The sequence below is a fragment of the Heptranchias perlo genome, chromosome 24 (assembly GCF_035084215.1).
Source record: "Heptranchias perlo isolate sHepPer1 chromosome 24, sHepPer1.hap1, whole genome shotgun sequence".
In the NCBI taxonomy this organism is placed as follows: domain Eukaryota; kingdom Metazoa; phylum Chordata; class Chondrichthyes; order Hexanchiformes; family Hexanchidae; genus Heptranchias; species Heptranchias perlo.
The window spans coordinates 23,434,905-23,451,949 of NC_090348.1; positions in this window are offsets into that span (position 1 = coordinate 23,434,905).

Consider the following 17,045-nt stretch of genomic DNA (forward strand, 5'->3'; position numbering starts at 1 on the left):
TGCTGGCCAACATTTATCCCCCAACAAATACCATTAAAACAGATTATCTGGTCATTTTTCCCATGGCAAGAATTTGCTGTGTGCAAATTGGCTATATTACAACAGCGATTACACTTCATAAAGTATGTGGAGTTCTTTGAGACATTCTGAGGACATGAAAGGTGCTATATGAAATGCAAATTCTTTCTTTCTTAACAGCAGCTGTGTTTCTGCCATTCACACCCTCATGCTGCTCAAGACCTTCTGAGAGCCACAAGCTTATGTGTACATGGTGCATGACTGGCTTGGTCAACTGTAACCAGATATGACTCAACCACCTCAAGCAATATCACTGCTCCGTCATCTTTATCCACTGTAAAAAGCCTCATCAGAACTTACCTCTTTAATTATACCTTTGGTCACCATCCACTACTATGTATTTTGGTCTTTTTGTTAGATACACTTCTTGGGTTTAACATCAATTACTACTCTCCTGTGGACTAGAATGTGTCTTTAACTGTCCAATACCTGGATAAATGTAGTGTGACCCTAGAATCGAACAGAGAACCCTTGCAACTGATTGGGATATGCCACATGCAGCCGTGTGATCTCTTTGTCTTTTGTAGGCAGATGAATATGCAGTCACTCAGATTGAGGTTCTGGATATAAATCAATAGGCAAATTTGTTTAACATTAAACAGGTAAATGAACAGTATTCAATGCAAACAGTATATTTACAACAAATTACAAATTTTACTATCCATCTCAAGACAACAAAGGTGCTTCTGCTATGCTATCTCTTAACAGAACATTGATTCTTCAAACACAGTCACTCAATTCTTACAACTGTCACTAATCTTCCTACATTGTATATAAATGGACACAGACATCTAAACAATCTCACTTTAAAATACGTAAACAGTAACACATCCAAGTTCAGAGAATTTCTAAGTTTATCCAAGACCAACTTATTGCATGTAAATCCTATTCTCCCACAATTCCGTATTATTTAAGTATTAAGGTTAATAATTTATTCATATTAAATCTGACACTTTGATAAAGTTCAGAAGCTTCACTCTACTTCAAATTTCATGTTTCAAAATTATCAACCGGGTTTTGTCACTTAATCTTATTGCCATCCAAATTTTCACCAGGAAATTTACATAAATCAAAGTAAATTAACACTAACCTTATCATCTTCTCAGCCAAGCTTCTGCATGAATATGCTTTATGCACACTTTGTTCTACAGGCAGACATGTTTTATTAATGAATAACAACATTAAGTATACAGGTTTGCAGGATAAAATTTTTTTTAATATTCAACCTGTAAGTGACAAACGTTCTTTGTAGCCTTCTATAATGTAAAACTTTGAGTTTTCTTCTACATTTTTACTCATATGTAAGTTGTTGGAATAAGAGAACTACATAGAGCTTAAAATTTCTAAATTTGAAAAGGTAAAAATGTAATTCTGTTAGATTTTAAAAAATGTATTATCATACAGAAACTCTGCTGCAATTCTTGTAGGCTCAAGTGCTTGATATAAATGTTCAAAGAAACTTCAACAATCAGCCAGCATTTTAGTATTTCTGATAAAACATGCCTAACTTTTTTCCCCATTAGTTTTCTTTTAATATTAAATAAATAGCTGTTTTTAATTAGCATGTCCTATTGCCTTTAGTTCACTGCAGGGAGGACAACAACATGATGGAGCCTCTCAGGAGTTTACAGCATTTCTTTCTCCCTCTTCTGGAGGCTCTGATTCATTCTGGGGGACAGTTCCATGGATACAAGCAGCCCTCTGGCACCTCACCCAAGTGGACATCCTACATATATGAGACTAGACCGTCAGCGTCAACAGACTAGTCAAATTTAATGGCATCGTTGTTGATCCTTTTTCTAAATTCATGCTTATCAAGATAGGAAAAGTTTATTCAACAGGATGTGGATTAAGTCAGCTGACAGAAGTAATCAATAAATATATCGATGTGTTACTTAAATATCACAATGCTGAAGGAGCGAACTGACAGCTGCCTGTTCGGTGATATTTGAATGGCATTTTCGCTCCCAACTCCAACTTTACTCTAAGGTTCCCCTGCTGATACAAAATCGGAGACAGGTCAACAGGATAGATAGAGGGATAGGAGATTTAAAATTAGCAGTGGCAGACTGCACTGAAGCCAGGAGAGAAAACAGCCATTTGACTATCACAGCACTGGAGGAACAGAATGCATTACTCTCAACTGTTGCTCTGATCCTCCGGCACCTCTCAACTAAAGAATCATGGGTATTCCCAGCACAGAGCATTTCGTAATGAGAGCATCTATTGGGAATTCAGCCCGCACCGCCCAAATAAATATTCATTCATTTTAATAGAGAGAAAATCATGCAGAGTGCTGACATCTCTGCACAAGTTCCTGGTATATGCTTCTGTCATTTGAAGCTCTGTACCACGAGTCTCAATAAGTTTGTTGTAATCAACCTACTGCAATTCAACTACTATTTCCCCCCCAATTTTTTTGATTGGCCACCATCAGTTCCTTGCAAAAGGGGCAAATAAAGGCTTGTGCCGGAGTACAATTCCTTGGTTGCTAGCAGCCCTCTTGTACTGCCGATCTCATCAACAGCCAGAAGGCCCCATTGTGGAGGCCTGACACACAGCTATAGGTCTAATGTGCTGGGGCAAGCCTGGGTCAGGGGTTAACGTGACTCGGACAGGGGATACTAGCATTCCTGGGCCTAGACAGGCGTGCTGCTCCTATCAAGTGCCAGGGCAGAGGGAGCCAACAAAATTTGCTGTTTAAATGACAACTCTTCCTCCTGACTTCCAGCTCCACTTGCTGATTTCAAATCAAAGGCAGTACAGCAGAATTGATACAGGGAAAGAGGAGCAACAGGAGCCAGAATTAAGGTTAGGAGGGTAAGATCCATTTAAATATCACAGCTTTGGAGTAGCAGAGCAGAAGAACAGATGATAAGAATGCTCCAGTTGAAATGAGAAAGAACAAAGAAAAAATGTATTTGTGGACATGAAAGTGAAAGTTTTGGTGGACAGAATGTTTGTATTGTTGATCTTCATTTTATACAAGGGCCCTTTTTGAGGAGGAGGTTGAGTGGAATTTGGGTCAATTGTCTTACTGGTATATACAAGTCTATATTGTATCTGTTGAACTTTCCAGACTCTCTGAATGAGATAGCCAATTTTACTTCAATTATTGCCAAATTATTTTTAATTAAGACAAACCACTAAAAAGACATTTTCTTTTTAATTCATAGAAGCTTGTAACATTTATACATAAAATTATATCAACCCAGTATGTATTATGAATAATCCACTAATAGTAATACTGCTACTGAAAAATGACTATTTGAAAAGCAGCTGTATCTCTTTAGGCAATAAAAAAACAGCGTGGTTTCTGATTGAAAATTTTGAGAACACAGAAAACGGTTTTGACATGGGAATAGCAAAAGACAAGAAAATACATGCTAGAATGATGACAGTCTATAGCAACTCTTGAATTAATTTATTTCCACATTCTCGCTTGCCATCTCTCCTTTCCACCCTTAGTTGCTAACATCCCAATTCCCTTGCATCACTTATGCATTGCACATTGCTGTCAACCACATTTCTCTGCACCCCCATTGTAACACAAGCAGTTCCTGGCTCCCCTGTATACCTTTCTACTGCATTTTAACATTTTAAACATAATTTACAAGTCTTCTTGAATAATTGTAATACTGAAAATTAAAATCAGACTTTTGTTATTCCATTCTATATTTTAGCTGTTATCCAGCACAGAAATAGCAGTACACAGATGAAAAGGTGCATTTTAGTGGGGAGTCTATATTAAAAATTAAAGAAGCATTCCTTAAATCAGAAGTATTATATTCTGCCAAACAGTTCCTGCAGTTTTTCTTTTGTCCCTGTACTTCCTGGAATTATAATGGTTGAAATATCAAATGCTTGTTTCTACTACATGTCGGAAGATACCATGCAATAAATTGTAAGCCAATACATGTAAATGATAGAGGTCTTTAATCTCTACTATGGTGCTCTTTTTGGATGCATAGATAATATTTCTAGTTCTGTTTTGAATATTGCTATACTGCAATCACACAAGGGTCTAGAATAAAAGGAGAACCTTACTGAACAAATTTGCCTAGAGCATTGAGAAGAACTCTCAGGAGACAAATGCTGCTGTTGCTGCATATGTTTTCAGGCTTGACGGACAGATCAACGCCAAAAATGTCTATCATGTTTCTTCTAACAGAATGGCTAGGGAGCATGTTACAGGCCTTAACCTTGAATATTGTCTGTTTAGCTCGAGGGTTTTTCTGCTTCTGCATATAGGTAGATATGATACTATGAAACTCACATATGCCATCTATGGTGATGCTTGGCAATTTTACTGGCCATTAGCCAGTAACTTTAGTTGTCAACATGTCTGCGGTTGAAGTCCAGCAGTACAAAAACAGATGGCATGATACAATGGAGCTCTTTAAGTGACTTCGAAGCCATAAATTTGATTTTTGAATGTACTATCAATTAGCTCCAACAGCTTTAGAACCCTATTTTCCAAATGTCAGTCATGTTTATACCAACATAGCACCAGATAGAATTATTAGCAGTGATAATGCTTACATAACATTTTTTGTAACTCAGTGGCAAACACTTACCAACAATAGAACAAAAAGACCAATTGAGTCCATTTTTGGAAGACAGATCCTATTATCTTAAACAACACACAACAGGCTAAATTTTGAGGTCCTTCTGCAGTTGATTGAAAGCATATGCTGGTTCTGCTGACAACGCATGGAATGGATCTCATTAACATGTTAGTGCTACGTTCCCTAAGCAAATAGAGCACTATATGTGGAAAGTGTTTGCTGCGATGGTGGGACATTCAGCACAGCGGCTGATTCAAGAAACTTATAGGGGAATTGACAAGTTTTTAGCTAGAGTGCTCTGCCTCTGGTTTCCTCCCCAACCACCGCCCACCCCCACTCCCACTCCCACCCACCCCACTGCTTTCTGCACCATTATCTGTAAAGTGAGCAGAAGGAACACTTATGAGTGCATTAGTACATTTAGCCAATTTACCACCGCCTTCATGATGGGCAAAACTCATTCTATGTGTGACAGCATTGAGCCATTCATGTTAATTGCTCCACAGATCAGGAAAGGCTGGGAAGACTTTGGGACATACCAGCTGGTGTGCATCTGCTCCCACTTCGATAGGTGTGCCTTTCACTGTGCCCTTCTCGATGTAAGGTAGCATCCTTTGCTGAAAGGCAGTCAGTGGTTTCATTGTTTTGCTGCCCCCATTAATAGAACTGTGGACCCTCTTATTTTAATTACCTTCCCTGTGAAAGTGACATGAGTGGACATTACCACAAGGGGACCTTTCAGTAAGAATTATATGAAGCATTATATAATTAGCTGTCACGGTATACACAGTACAAATGATAGAGCACTTCTAAAAAAAATCATTGTGACATCTTTATAGTTATGTCTGTGCCAATATGGGCTTAAATATGACTTCTGATGACAATGTTTGCCATACCTTAAGATATCAGGTTGAAAAATGCACATACATTGCATGGTAAAGACTGCTGCATTTCCAGTTCCATTTCCACATTATCTTGATAGCTATCTTTTCTCACATATTTCCATGTCTTTAGCTTTTTGAGCCAACATTCATGAGAGGGTGAAGGCTTAAGATCATCACAAAAATAATTAAATGGAAGAAAAAATGTCTTTACACAGAGTGTCATTGAAATATAGAATTCTCTGCCACAAACCATCGTTGAAGCAGAATCCATATATTATTTTCAAAAGGAATTAGTTTTTTAGAAAAAGAGGACTATCAAAGGGTATGAGGAGGGAACAGTAAGGTGGAATTAGACAAATTTAGTGGGCGGAATTCACTATTTCTGTTTTGTAATATTCTATAATCTGCACTAATTTCGGTAGTTCATAATTCAGGCAGCCTGGACCTGAATTTGCTGTGGTAGACTCCCCTCTGGTCCCAAAAAAGTTCATCGTGTTTTCATGCACACTACCAAAAAGAATTGTAAGATCATGGTTGAAAAACCAGGATGTTCTACTATTGTGAGCAGCCATTGTCTGTAGAGTCTGAGCTCCTCAGTTGTATTTATGGCCTGTTTGCCATTGTTGGGGATTAATCAGCTCATTAACTGCCTGAAAAGTGTGAAAATAAGCATCAGTGCATAAATGTGCTGATTGGCCAGTTTCTGCTGGGTGAGATTCTTGAATTTATGAGGCACTACATCAACAGGAGGAAATCCAGATGCACCTGCCAGCTTGATTGACAAATGATAACCATAAACAGAAACTTAAACAATTATTTCTAAAGAAGGACGGTAAGAACAAATGATCGGATTACCTGAATAATCATATCGTTTCTAGAGATAAGATGATATTTTGATTTGTGCTTTTAAAATATGGATGATCAAACCAGACTGTGTGTGACCTATTGTGTCTCTGCTTACTAAGCCATATGGCTACTGATATGTTGTTCACCAGAAAATTGACAAGTGCATTATAAAATACAGATTGGTGTTACACATGCTCTCTTGACCATGTGTAACACCAATCTGTTTAAGTACAGCCCTTCTTCCTGAGATTCTAGGAGCCCTAAAGGACTTTCCATTTCAAATAGCCTCTTTGAACAGGTTCCAATGCATCTGTTTTCAACAGTAGAACTAGCAGCTGGAGGAGTGGACATATTGTAATTGATATATTTAAAAGAGGAACGATTGAAGCAGCACATTTGAAAGACAGCCAGGAATTGGACTTTAGCAGTCACCCAATATATCATGATCTAAAACATAACATATTGATGCAACTTACATTACAAGGTTTGACAAGAACCACTCACAATGATCCAAAACAAGGAACCTACCTTTAGGCATGAGTCCAGGATTCATGCAGTCCAAGGTGAATGTTCCAATCTCATATAGATCTCCCATTCATACCTCTTTGACTATACTTCTTCCCTCCTCCAATGGGTCATTGACCGGACCTCCTAATCTCTTCACAATACATGTTCTAATTCAACCTCTACTACTTTGTGTGGAAGACGATTTTTTGCATGAAGAATGCTTGCTGATATTAATCCTGAACTTCTCTTTCAGACAAGTAACATTCACACCAGACAAGTGCCAGGCAATGACCATTTCCAACAAGAGGGAGTCTAACCAACTCCCCTTGACATTCAACGGTATTACCATCGCCGAATCCTCCACCATCAACATACTGGTGGTCACCGTTGACCAGAAACTTAACTGGACCAGCCACATAAATAATGTGGCTACAAGAGCAGGTCAGAGGCTGGGTATTCTGCGGCGAGTGACTCACCTCCTGACCCCCCAAAGCCTTTCCACCATCTACAAGGCACAAGTCAGGAGTGTAATGGAATAGTCTCCACTTGCCTGGATGAGTGCAGCTCCAACAACATTCAAGAAGCTTGACAAGAACAAAGCAGCCCGCTTGATTGGCACCCCATCCACCACCCTAAACATTCACTCCCTTCACCACCGGCACACAGTGGCTGCAGTGTGTACCATCCACAGGATGCACTGCGGCAACTCGCCAAGGCTTCTTCGACAGCACCTCCCAAACCCACGACCTCTACCACCTAAAAGGACAAGGGGATGCAGGCACATCGGAACAACACCACCTGCACGTTCCCCTCCAAGTCACACACCATCCCGACTTGGAAATATATCGCCGTTCCTTCATCGTCGCTGGGTCAAAATCCTGGAACTCCCTTCCTAGCAGCACTGTGGGAGAACCTTCACCGTACGGACTGCAGCGGTTCAAGAAGGCAGCTCACCACCACCTTCTCAAGGGCAATTAAGAATGGGCAATAAATGCTGGCCTTGCCAGCGATGCCCACATCCCATGAACGAATAAAAAATAACTTCTCTTTCAGTAGTTTCTACCAATGTTCACTTGACCTGCAGTTAAGGTTTAATTTGAAATAGTGCTTATGATTAACCTTTTCCATTACACTTGGGGTGAATTCCTGCAGGAGTGCTCTGGCTTGTCCACCGTAACTTCGGCAGAAGAGCCACATAACCACTACTTGCGCTGTTTTCCTGTGGTTTCCGCAGCTCTTCCACTGAAGGCACGGCAGATGACAGGAGCATTCCTGTTGGAATTCACCCCCTTAGTATTTTGCATACATCTATTAAGCACCTTTTCATTTCCCCCCTTTCAAGGCTACAGAGTCTGAGTTTTTCTAACCTTTCCTTATAACTTAATGCCATGACACTAAGGTGTTACCTCAAAATCTTCTCCACACTGCTTCCAGAGCTTGAATGTTCCCTTTGTGTCTTAAGGTGCTACCTGATCACAACATTTTACATATATAAAAAACATTACAACAGTGGCTGCATTTCATTGGCTGTAAAACGTTTTGGGATGTCCTGAGGTTGTGAAGGGCGCTATATAAATGCTAGTTCTTTCCTTCTTTTTTTCTTTCGCTCTTTCTTTCATATGACTGTCTCAAACTTCTGCTCATCTGATTTGACAAATAGCTCAGTATTCTGATTGCTTCGTTGCTTGATGTTACAAGTCATTCTGCCAGCTCTCTATTTGTGTTCACAGCAAAATGCAGTTGCCATAGATACACCCGTACCTCCAATCAGAAATTTACTCTCTTCTGCATGCTGTGAATAGATTAGTGTGTTGCTGCATTAACAATTATCCTTTTACGGAGCTATTTTGCACTGGAGCTTGCATGGACTGCTCATTATGCACTCCTTCCTCTTCAAAAAGCAAAAGACAGCATGCTATCTGACCATATTGTTCAGGCTAAAACTAATAGTAAGATTTATTTACTTGGTTTATGTCTATACTGATGCAAAGGGAATACAGCAAAATAATCAGCAATACAAAGGCTTAACTTGCATAATACTTTAAACTTTCTCAAAAACCTACAGTATCCAAAATCTTAAAGTTCTTTCCAGAATCTTTAATCAAGTCTTTAATAATTGTAATATGGGAATACCTCTGTCTTATGCAGTTCTATCTCACCGCTGCAATGTATAAATAAAGAGTTGAAACAAGGGGAAGACCCCCAACTATTACACCATTGTTCTGGGTCTCCAGGGCAGATAGAAAACAACATTGAATGAGTTCAATCCCACCACGCAGGTAATTTGTTAAAAATCAATTTTCCTTTTCATGTTGAAAAGTGTAAATTGCAGTCTTCAAACTCTGATGGAGTTCATATTTCATTTTTATACTCAACTTGCATATCAAATAATTTGACCTCAAGAACATCTTTTAATGATTGTTATGCATCTGTAGCCTTTGCCTGCAAACAGCACTTCAAAACCGAGAGAGAATCACTGATGCAATGAATATGTAATCACTTCTCTCCAGGAGACTGGATGGATTGATAGTCCCACAGAAATGTAAAAATCCTTACACAGTATTAATATTGACTTAACTCACTTCCCCCTCCAAAAAGTCAACAGAATTTGTTTCAGACAACTTCTAGATTTTCATTCAAATTTACAATAAATTGGCTATTTACAATTTAATATGAAGATGTTATAATACTAGTCACATCTCTTGTGATGTTGCATATGTTGCAGAGTCAAGACCAAGTGCAGTGTTCAGGTCACGGGTTAGAGGGGGGGAGGGATAACAGGACCCAGGCAGGGGAGGAAAGGAGATGGGGAGGGGTAGGAGGACTGATTAGTGTCTCAGTTTGGGCCTGGGGATTTGTGATAGGACTGTCATTTTCTCATGGGTCTTAATTTTAGTTGATTGTGGGTGGGGGGAGGAGGGTAGACTTCCTGAGGCACCTATTTTAATCTCAGTGACTTTTCGTTTCCTCACTGATTCCAATTTCTGTATCATGGTGGGGGGAGGTGAGTTTTGGTAATATTTCCTTCCCCACAGTCTTCAATTTAGTTCCATTTGGGGAAAGGTCCACAAGGAGATATACAGCATAGTGAGTGGGTTGGCAGGAGGTACTGGATGCAAGGGTTGGATGGTGGTGGGGGCATAGCGCAAAGTTGTAACAGGACTTTTGTACCAAGGTGCATCATGGGTATCTCCCAGATCTGTAATGGGAAGTACTGGTCCCTGTACTGATCTTCGGGGGTGAGGGGCATATGGTAGTAAAAGGACGATTGGGGTGGGGAGAATGCAGCAGAGGGGGCCATATTGCTGCTATTTACAGGCATAACTGGTATTGCAGATAATTGTTGACACTTTTATAAGGTTTTTTTTCCATTGATAGGTATTTTCAATGCATTTTCAAGTGGAATGCAGTGACCCCCTGAGCATTTTTAATACATAACAGATGAACCAGGATGGGCCTCTGCTTCAATCATAATTGCTGCTATGCAATCACTAGACATGGTGAGATAATTGCCCTGTCCATAACACCCAGTATGCAGCAGTTCCTAGAGCAATACAGACAGAAAAAATAAGCTGAGGGGTTGCAACATCCTGTTAGTTGCATAAAAGACATAAAAGATCAGACACCAATCATTAAGGTGCCTACAAAGTCTTTGGCAGATGGCCTACTTGTAGATAATTGTGTACTTAAATGGCATAATTTTTTTTCATGCTTAACTGCCATTTGCTATAGTCTTACTACATTTCCATTGCATATGCAATCTGATCAATCTACAGATCTATAATATAAAATCAGTATGATATTATACACTTACTTTTTGTTATGTCACACTTTCTGTATCTCTTTTCAGTGTTACAGGTTTTGATTCACTCACACTTTGGTTTCACACATTTTGTTTCCCTTCACACTGAACATCACACATTTTGACTTTTACAAAATTTATATTCAAAAGAATCACACTCAGTAGCTATAAAGTGTAACTGAAGTCTATAAGTAAAACAAAGTAGAAAATGAACCAATCAAATAGTTCCAAAAAAGACAAAGATTTTTCAGCCACCATTTTTTCAGTAATTGAAATTTCTGAAGGTCCAAAATAACATCTCAGTACTGCAAAGGACCAGAGCTGTACTGGTTCACCTGGATGCAGTGAATATCAGAAAACAAGGTGGGTTGGAACACACACTTATAAAGGAACCCACCTAATTTTCCTTCCATTTAAATAGGTGCAGCCCCTGGAAAATCTTCCTTACACAGTATAACACTCATGTTGTTATAAAAAAGCATATCCTTCGACAATGCTACTTTAGATCTGCTAGTATATACAGCAACACATCAGATTCCATTAGGTAGAGAATATATGAACCAAAAGTAAACTAATTGGTAAAAATATACAAATGAAGCATTACTGAACACGTATGAAAGCAATGAGCCAAAGATAAGCAGTGAAGAAAATGTACCATAAAAGAGTAGCTGAACCAATCAAATTTCTTCCAAAATTTAGTGAATTTGGTTTCAGCCACCTGCCATCTGAAAATTTAGAGGTAAAACACATTTAGAACATTAGACCCCTCTCAAACTGAACCACTTTTGTGTAAAATGCTTATTCTCACTCACAGAGTTACTTGTATCATGTAAATCTCAGAGAGGCCTACACTTGCATTGCAAGTCTGAGGATCAATTTGGAATACTTGGCTGGAGCTTGAATTTATTGGACTAAGCTTTGTTGATATTTTTCTGTAAATGCCTTGGTTCCTCCTGATTAGCAACTGCTTCTGTTCATCATGGAAAACCCCTCCCCTCTTTATTTTGGCTCCAGGGGCAGTCGGGTGTGCCAGGACTTGCTGTTTCATAGCCCCACTCTCTTGCAATCCAAGAGAAACTTGAAAGCCAGTTAGATAACTGATTTTGTTTTGTATAAAACGTGAGAACAACATAAACTATGAAGGTTTAGACTTTTCTGAGGTAAATTATAAAAATAAATATATATGAGGATTGTTTGTTTATGCAGTTTATGTTCATTATAAAGGTTGTGTGCTTATCTTCACTTCCTCATCCAATAAATCTCAACATAAAGTACCATGCCAGCAGGGAACAGTAGCAGCACTATGCTGAAGCTCCTTCACCAGAGGTTGATAGCACCTTGCCGGATAGCCTATGCAATATGTTGAGTTTACTTGCTGGATTGAATGTGGTCTGGTTCTACTGCTGAAGAGTGTGCTTTTCTGTGTCTGAATAAACTGCTTTTGTTTCATCCAACTGTGTCCTATATTCCTTGTGAACTCTACATTCCTTGTGAACTTGGCAATGAAAACGGGTTAGCACTTGCTGTGAAAGAGTCAGGCTGGAGAGACTGTGATAGCTCCTGTTACATTTATATTAATAAAGTGTTTTCCAAGAGGTTAAAAAGTTCTGAAATTAGATTTTATAAAAATAAAATTGTATTCCAGCCTTTGACACCCTCTAATAGACCCATCAATTGAATTTTTATTCCTAAGGGCTTTGTTTCCTATACCAGCTAGCTCATCTTGAAAATATTCTACCTTCTATTGCCAAGTCTTCCTTCTCTAGTTTGGAGCACAGAGGCTTCTGCTAAATTGGTGGTTCTTTTTCTTCAATATTGTTAAGGCTTTTTTCCACTTCACTGACTCTTTTTCCACCTTAGTGAATTTTGCTAGCAACTCTACAAAAGTTTGCTAAGACTGCTTGAATGTCATTATCTCCGTTTCAAACTCATTTCTCATATTTTCTATTTGTTTTAAAGCTTGACCTCTTTTTGCTCTCAACCAATTATTTATCTTGCTGTTTTTGTATATTACTTTCTTATAGTTGATGGATATGGGTGAAGGCAGGTTTAGTTTTTTTTAAGGTTTCTTCAATGTTATGGCTCACTCAAGTACTCTACTGATGTCTGGAATTACTATAAAATCTGTCATTAGGATTATTTATAATTAACAACAATTTGCATTTATATAAAAGCTTTAATGTCCCAACGTGTTTTGCAGAGAAATAAGAGGAATGAATACCAAGCTACAGCAGAGAAATTTGGGGAAATTACTTAAGTGTAGGTCGAAATGTGGGTTTAAAGAAGGTTTTTAAAGGAGGACAGAGAAGCAGTGAGGCGAAGGATTTTATGGAGGGAGTTGCAGAGTGTAGAGATGACTACAAGCTGTGTCACAGTTGGGGGGGGTTGGGTGGGGGAGGCGATGGTGGAGCAGAGGAAGCCAGAGTTGGAGAATCAAAGGGTGTGAGCAAGGATGTATGAATGGAGAAAGTTACCGAGGGACAGAGGTACGAGGCCAAGGATGGATTTAAAGATGAGGAAAAATTGGATGCGTTGGGGAACAAGGAACCATTGTAGGTTAGTGAGAACGGGTGGGACAAGATGCAGGCAATTGCATTTTGGTAAGTTGGAGCTTATAGACGGTGGACAATGTTAAAGCCAGCAAGGAGACCACTGGAATACTCAAGTCTGGAGGCGACAAAACCATGGATAAAGGTTTCAGCAACAGAAGAGCCGGGGTAAGGCTTGAGATAGGCAATGTTGCAGAGGTAGAAGCAAATGGACTTGGTGATGGAGAGGATATGGGGTATGAAGCTCAGGTCAGATTGAACATGATGCAGAGACTGTGCACAAGAATTCCTAAAATTCTCTCCTGAAGGCCAGTATTAATTAAGAGCTATCTAAAATATCTACTAGCATGTAAACCTACTTATAGATTCAAATGACCATAAAAATATCACATAAAATATGATAACATGATTGGATTTGTTACACAGTGTTTCTGAAAAAAAATCTATAAAATGGAATTAGCGGAGAGTTAAGTTTTGAGGGATAGATTAGGGACATTTTCCTGGGTCTACGCTGAAGTTCACTGGATCACGTGGGCACAGCAAATATCAAAAAATTGGGCGGGTCAGGGTATATATCTTTAAGAGAACCCACCCCATTTTCCTTGATTTAAATTAATGGAAGGAAAATCGGGCAGACTCCTTTACAGATGCACTCTCCAATCAATCCAATTTAAAGATATTATTCTCTGTGCCCAGGCAATCTAGTACACCTGGGTGCAGACTCTTAAAAGTTCACGTGAACTGAGGAAAACATTTAATGTAACAACCCAGTATAAAATGTACTATCCAACCAGCGGTGGAGAATAAAAACGGTTGATTAAGAAAGCAGACAGCTGAGGTTGGACTCCCAGAAGACATATTTTTTAAAACAATGGGAAACTGTCACAGTGCTGGAAGTTGGGCAGAATTGAAATTACTAAGATTTGAAATGAGCAGTATCGAAGGAGTAAATTTACATGTGAGCTGGAACTAGTTGCTAATTATAACTTAGAGCTCAGTTTTGGAACAAGATGAGTCGGAAAAGCAATCAGCAGGGTATTGGTCTGCAAACAATGGTATATAGTTTATAAAGATTATGACAATGGACAACTAAATTCTGAGAGACAGAAACAGTAAAATCAAAGTCAATGGGCCCGATGTTAGCAGGGCTGCGGGTTCTCGGCGGGGGGGCTATCGGGTGCGTGGGTAACGCGCCCGGTGAAATTAGTCAGCTTCCCGCGTGATTGTAGCAGACAATCCACTAATTGGATCCAATTACCTGGTCTTCCGGGTTCCCCACTGCTGATCTGTGCGTCGGGCGGACTGCGCATGCGCAGTACGATCTGTCAGCTGGAGGCGCTCTATTTAAAGGGGCAGTCCTCCACTGACAGATGCTGCCACAAATAGCAAAAATTACAGCATGGAGCAGTCCAGGGGGAAGGCTGCTCCCAGTTTAATGATGCCTCACTCCAAGTATCAATACATGGGGTGAGGAGGAGGGGGAGGACAGAGATCTTCCTCCCGGCGGGCGGGAGGAAGCGGCCTGCCTCTGCCACCAGGAAGGCCTGGCTCGAGGTGGCAGAGGAGGTCACCAGCGCAACCAACATATCGCCCACCTGCATACAGTGCAGGAGGCGCTCCAATGACCTCAGTAGGTCAGCAAAGTGAGTACATGTAGTCTTTCCCCTACACTCTGTCTGCCACATCACTGCCCCCACCCCACATCTCCTTCAGCACTGCCAACACTACTCTGTCGCATCACCCCTCATACCCACTCAAACCTCATCCTCATCTTACCTGCACCGACTCACCTCGCCAGTACTCATCCCGCCACTACCACTCAACCCAATCCTCATACAATCTCATGGCTCTATCTCATACTCACCCTCTCGTGCATCTCTCTCACGGCCAGCCTCACTCAACCTGCCACTACCTGTGCTGCAGCCACAGGGCATGCATCACATATGTGCAGTAGGCAGCGTAAGGCAAACGTGTCGTGAGCATGAAGGGGATGCACAAGGGTGTTTGAGGGTTTGTCATGGGTGTTACTTCTATTGAATTTCTGAACAACTCACATTACATATTATATTGGCACCACTACTGCCATGTCTTCGCGAATCCTGTCTGGTTTGTGCAATAATGCCCGCTCCTGAGGATCACTATGAGGACCCACAACTGATGCCACCCATTGTGTCACTGCAGAGTGGGTATAGGTGTATTTGCAGGGCTCTTCTGCGCAGACGACTGAGAGACATCGGCGATGTCCCCGGTTGCACCCTGGAAGGATGCGGAGGAGAAGTTGTTGAGGGCAGTGGTGACTTTGACAGCGACAGGTAAGAAGATGGTGCTCGGGCCAGCCGGGAGCAGCTCGGCATGAAAGAGGCTGCAGATGTCCACGACTACATGTCGAGTGACTCGGAGCCTCCGTGTGCACTGCTGCTCAGAGAGGTACAGGAGGCTGAGCCTCGGTCTGTGGACCCTGTGGCGAGGGTAGTCCCCTCTGCGATGCATCTCTCTCTGCGGTAGCCCTCCCTCCTGCTGTGCAGGTGGATGTGTCACAGCACTCTGTTGTGGAGCTCCACGTGTCAGAGGTGGACGGCGAGGCTGGTGAGGCTGGTGATGCTGTTCGCCCTCCGAGGAGGTCATGACTGCAGCTACGGTGGCCCCCATCCGCAAGATGTACATCTGAGGGGGTCCGCAAGGTAGGTACATGTCTCCGGACCCCGGGGTAAGTGTGCAGGTTGGTGACTTTGACTGTCAGGAGGACGGTGGTGGAGGCCAAACTTTGTCCCAAGTGACAGAGTGGCCTCCTGCAATGGGTGAGGGTCTCCCCCACCCCCACCTGTCAAATGGACATTTGCAGCTGCCACAGGCTGACAGCTGCAACACGTCCATTTGACCTGGGAGTGTTTCCCCCAGTGTGGGAAACAGTCCCAGTTTGTTCTAAAATTCCACCCCTCCTCACATAATCCCTTAATCAGGTCAGTTAATGACCTGAAATACCTACATAAATTCATTCAAGTGGCATCCCGCTGGCTTTAATTGCCTGCGGGATTCCCACCAGCGGGGGCTGCGCGCGCACGCCGGTGTGTCAGTGGGGAACCCGGAAGTGCGCGGGTTCGGGGCGGTCTCCGGTCCAGCTCCGGGATTCTCCGATTTTCAGAGCCCCCCCGCCAGGAACGCACCCAATAGCGGGTGCTAAAATGACGCCCCATGAGTAGATAATGAAAGGTACTGAATACTAGATGGGCAATGGAACAGGAGAAAGGTAAAAGCAGTTAGAGAGATCTAGAGAAGTTTTTCAACTGCAATACTCAGAACTACAGTAAAGTAAAAACAGAACTAAAGATGAAAGAGAATGATATTGGAAGGCAGACTTTGAGTTGACATGACCCTGAAAGATGGAAAATCATGGACAGCGTGCACGTGATTTCTTGATATATTTGATGCCAGGGGTGGGGTGGGGATTGGGGGGAAGGCTCCCCACCAGCAGTGCAAACTCAGAAAATTATCCCTGGTGCCAAAAGTGAAAATTTGCCCTGTTTTCTAACACTGCTGTCTGTTACCTTGCAAGATAACCAGTGGCCTGCTGCTTTCTTTGGGGCCTCTGCCTATTCCTCCACTCGGAGACGTTCTTTAAAAATGCCACAAAATCTCACCTGAGCCATCCATTAGAGTTATCTAACAATCTAGTCAATCTTCAAACCATTTAGTACTTATCTGCTGTCCCCCCAACCTACTGCTTCAGCCATTCTGGGCTTTTAAAGAATGCAGCCCCCAACTCCCAACCCCCACCCCTACACAGTACTCCTGTGTTGCATGGGAATAGGCA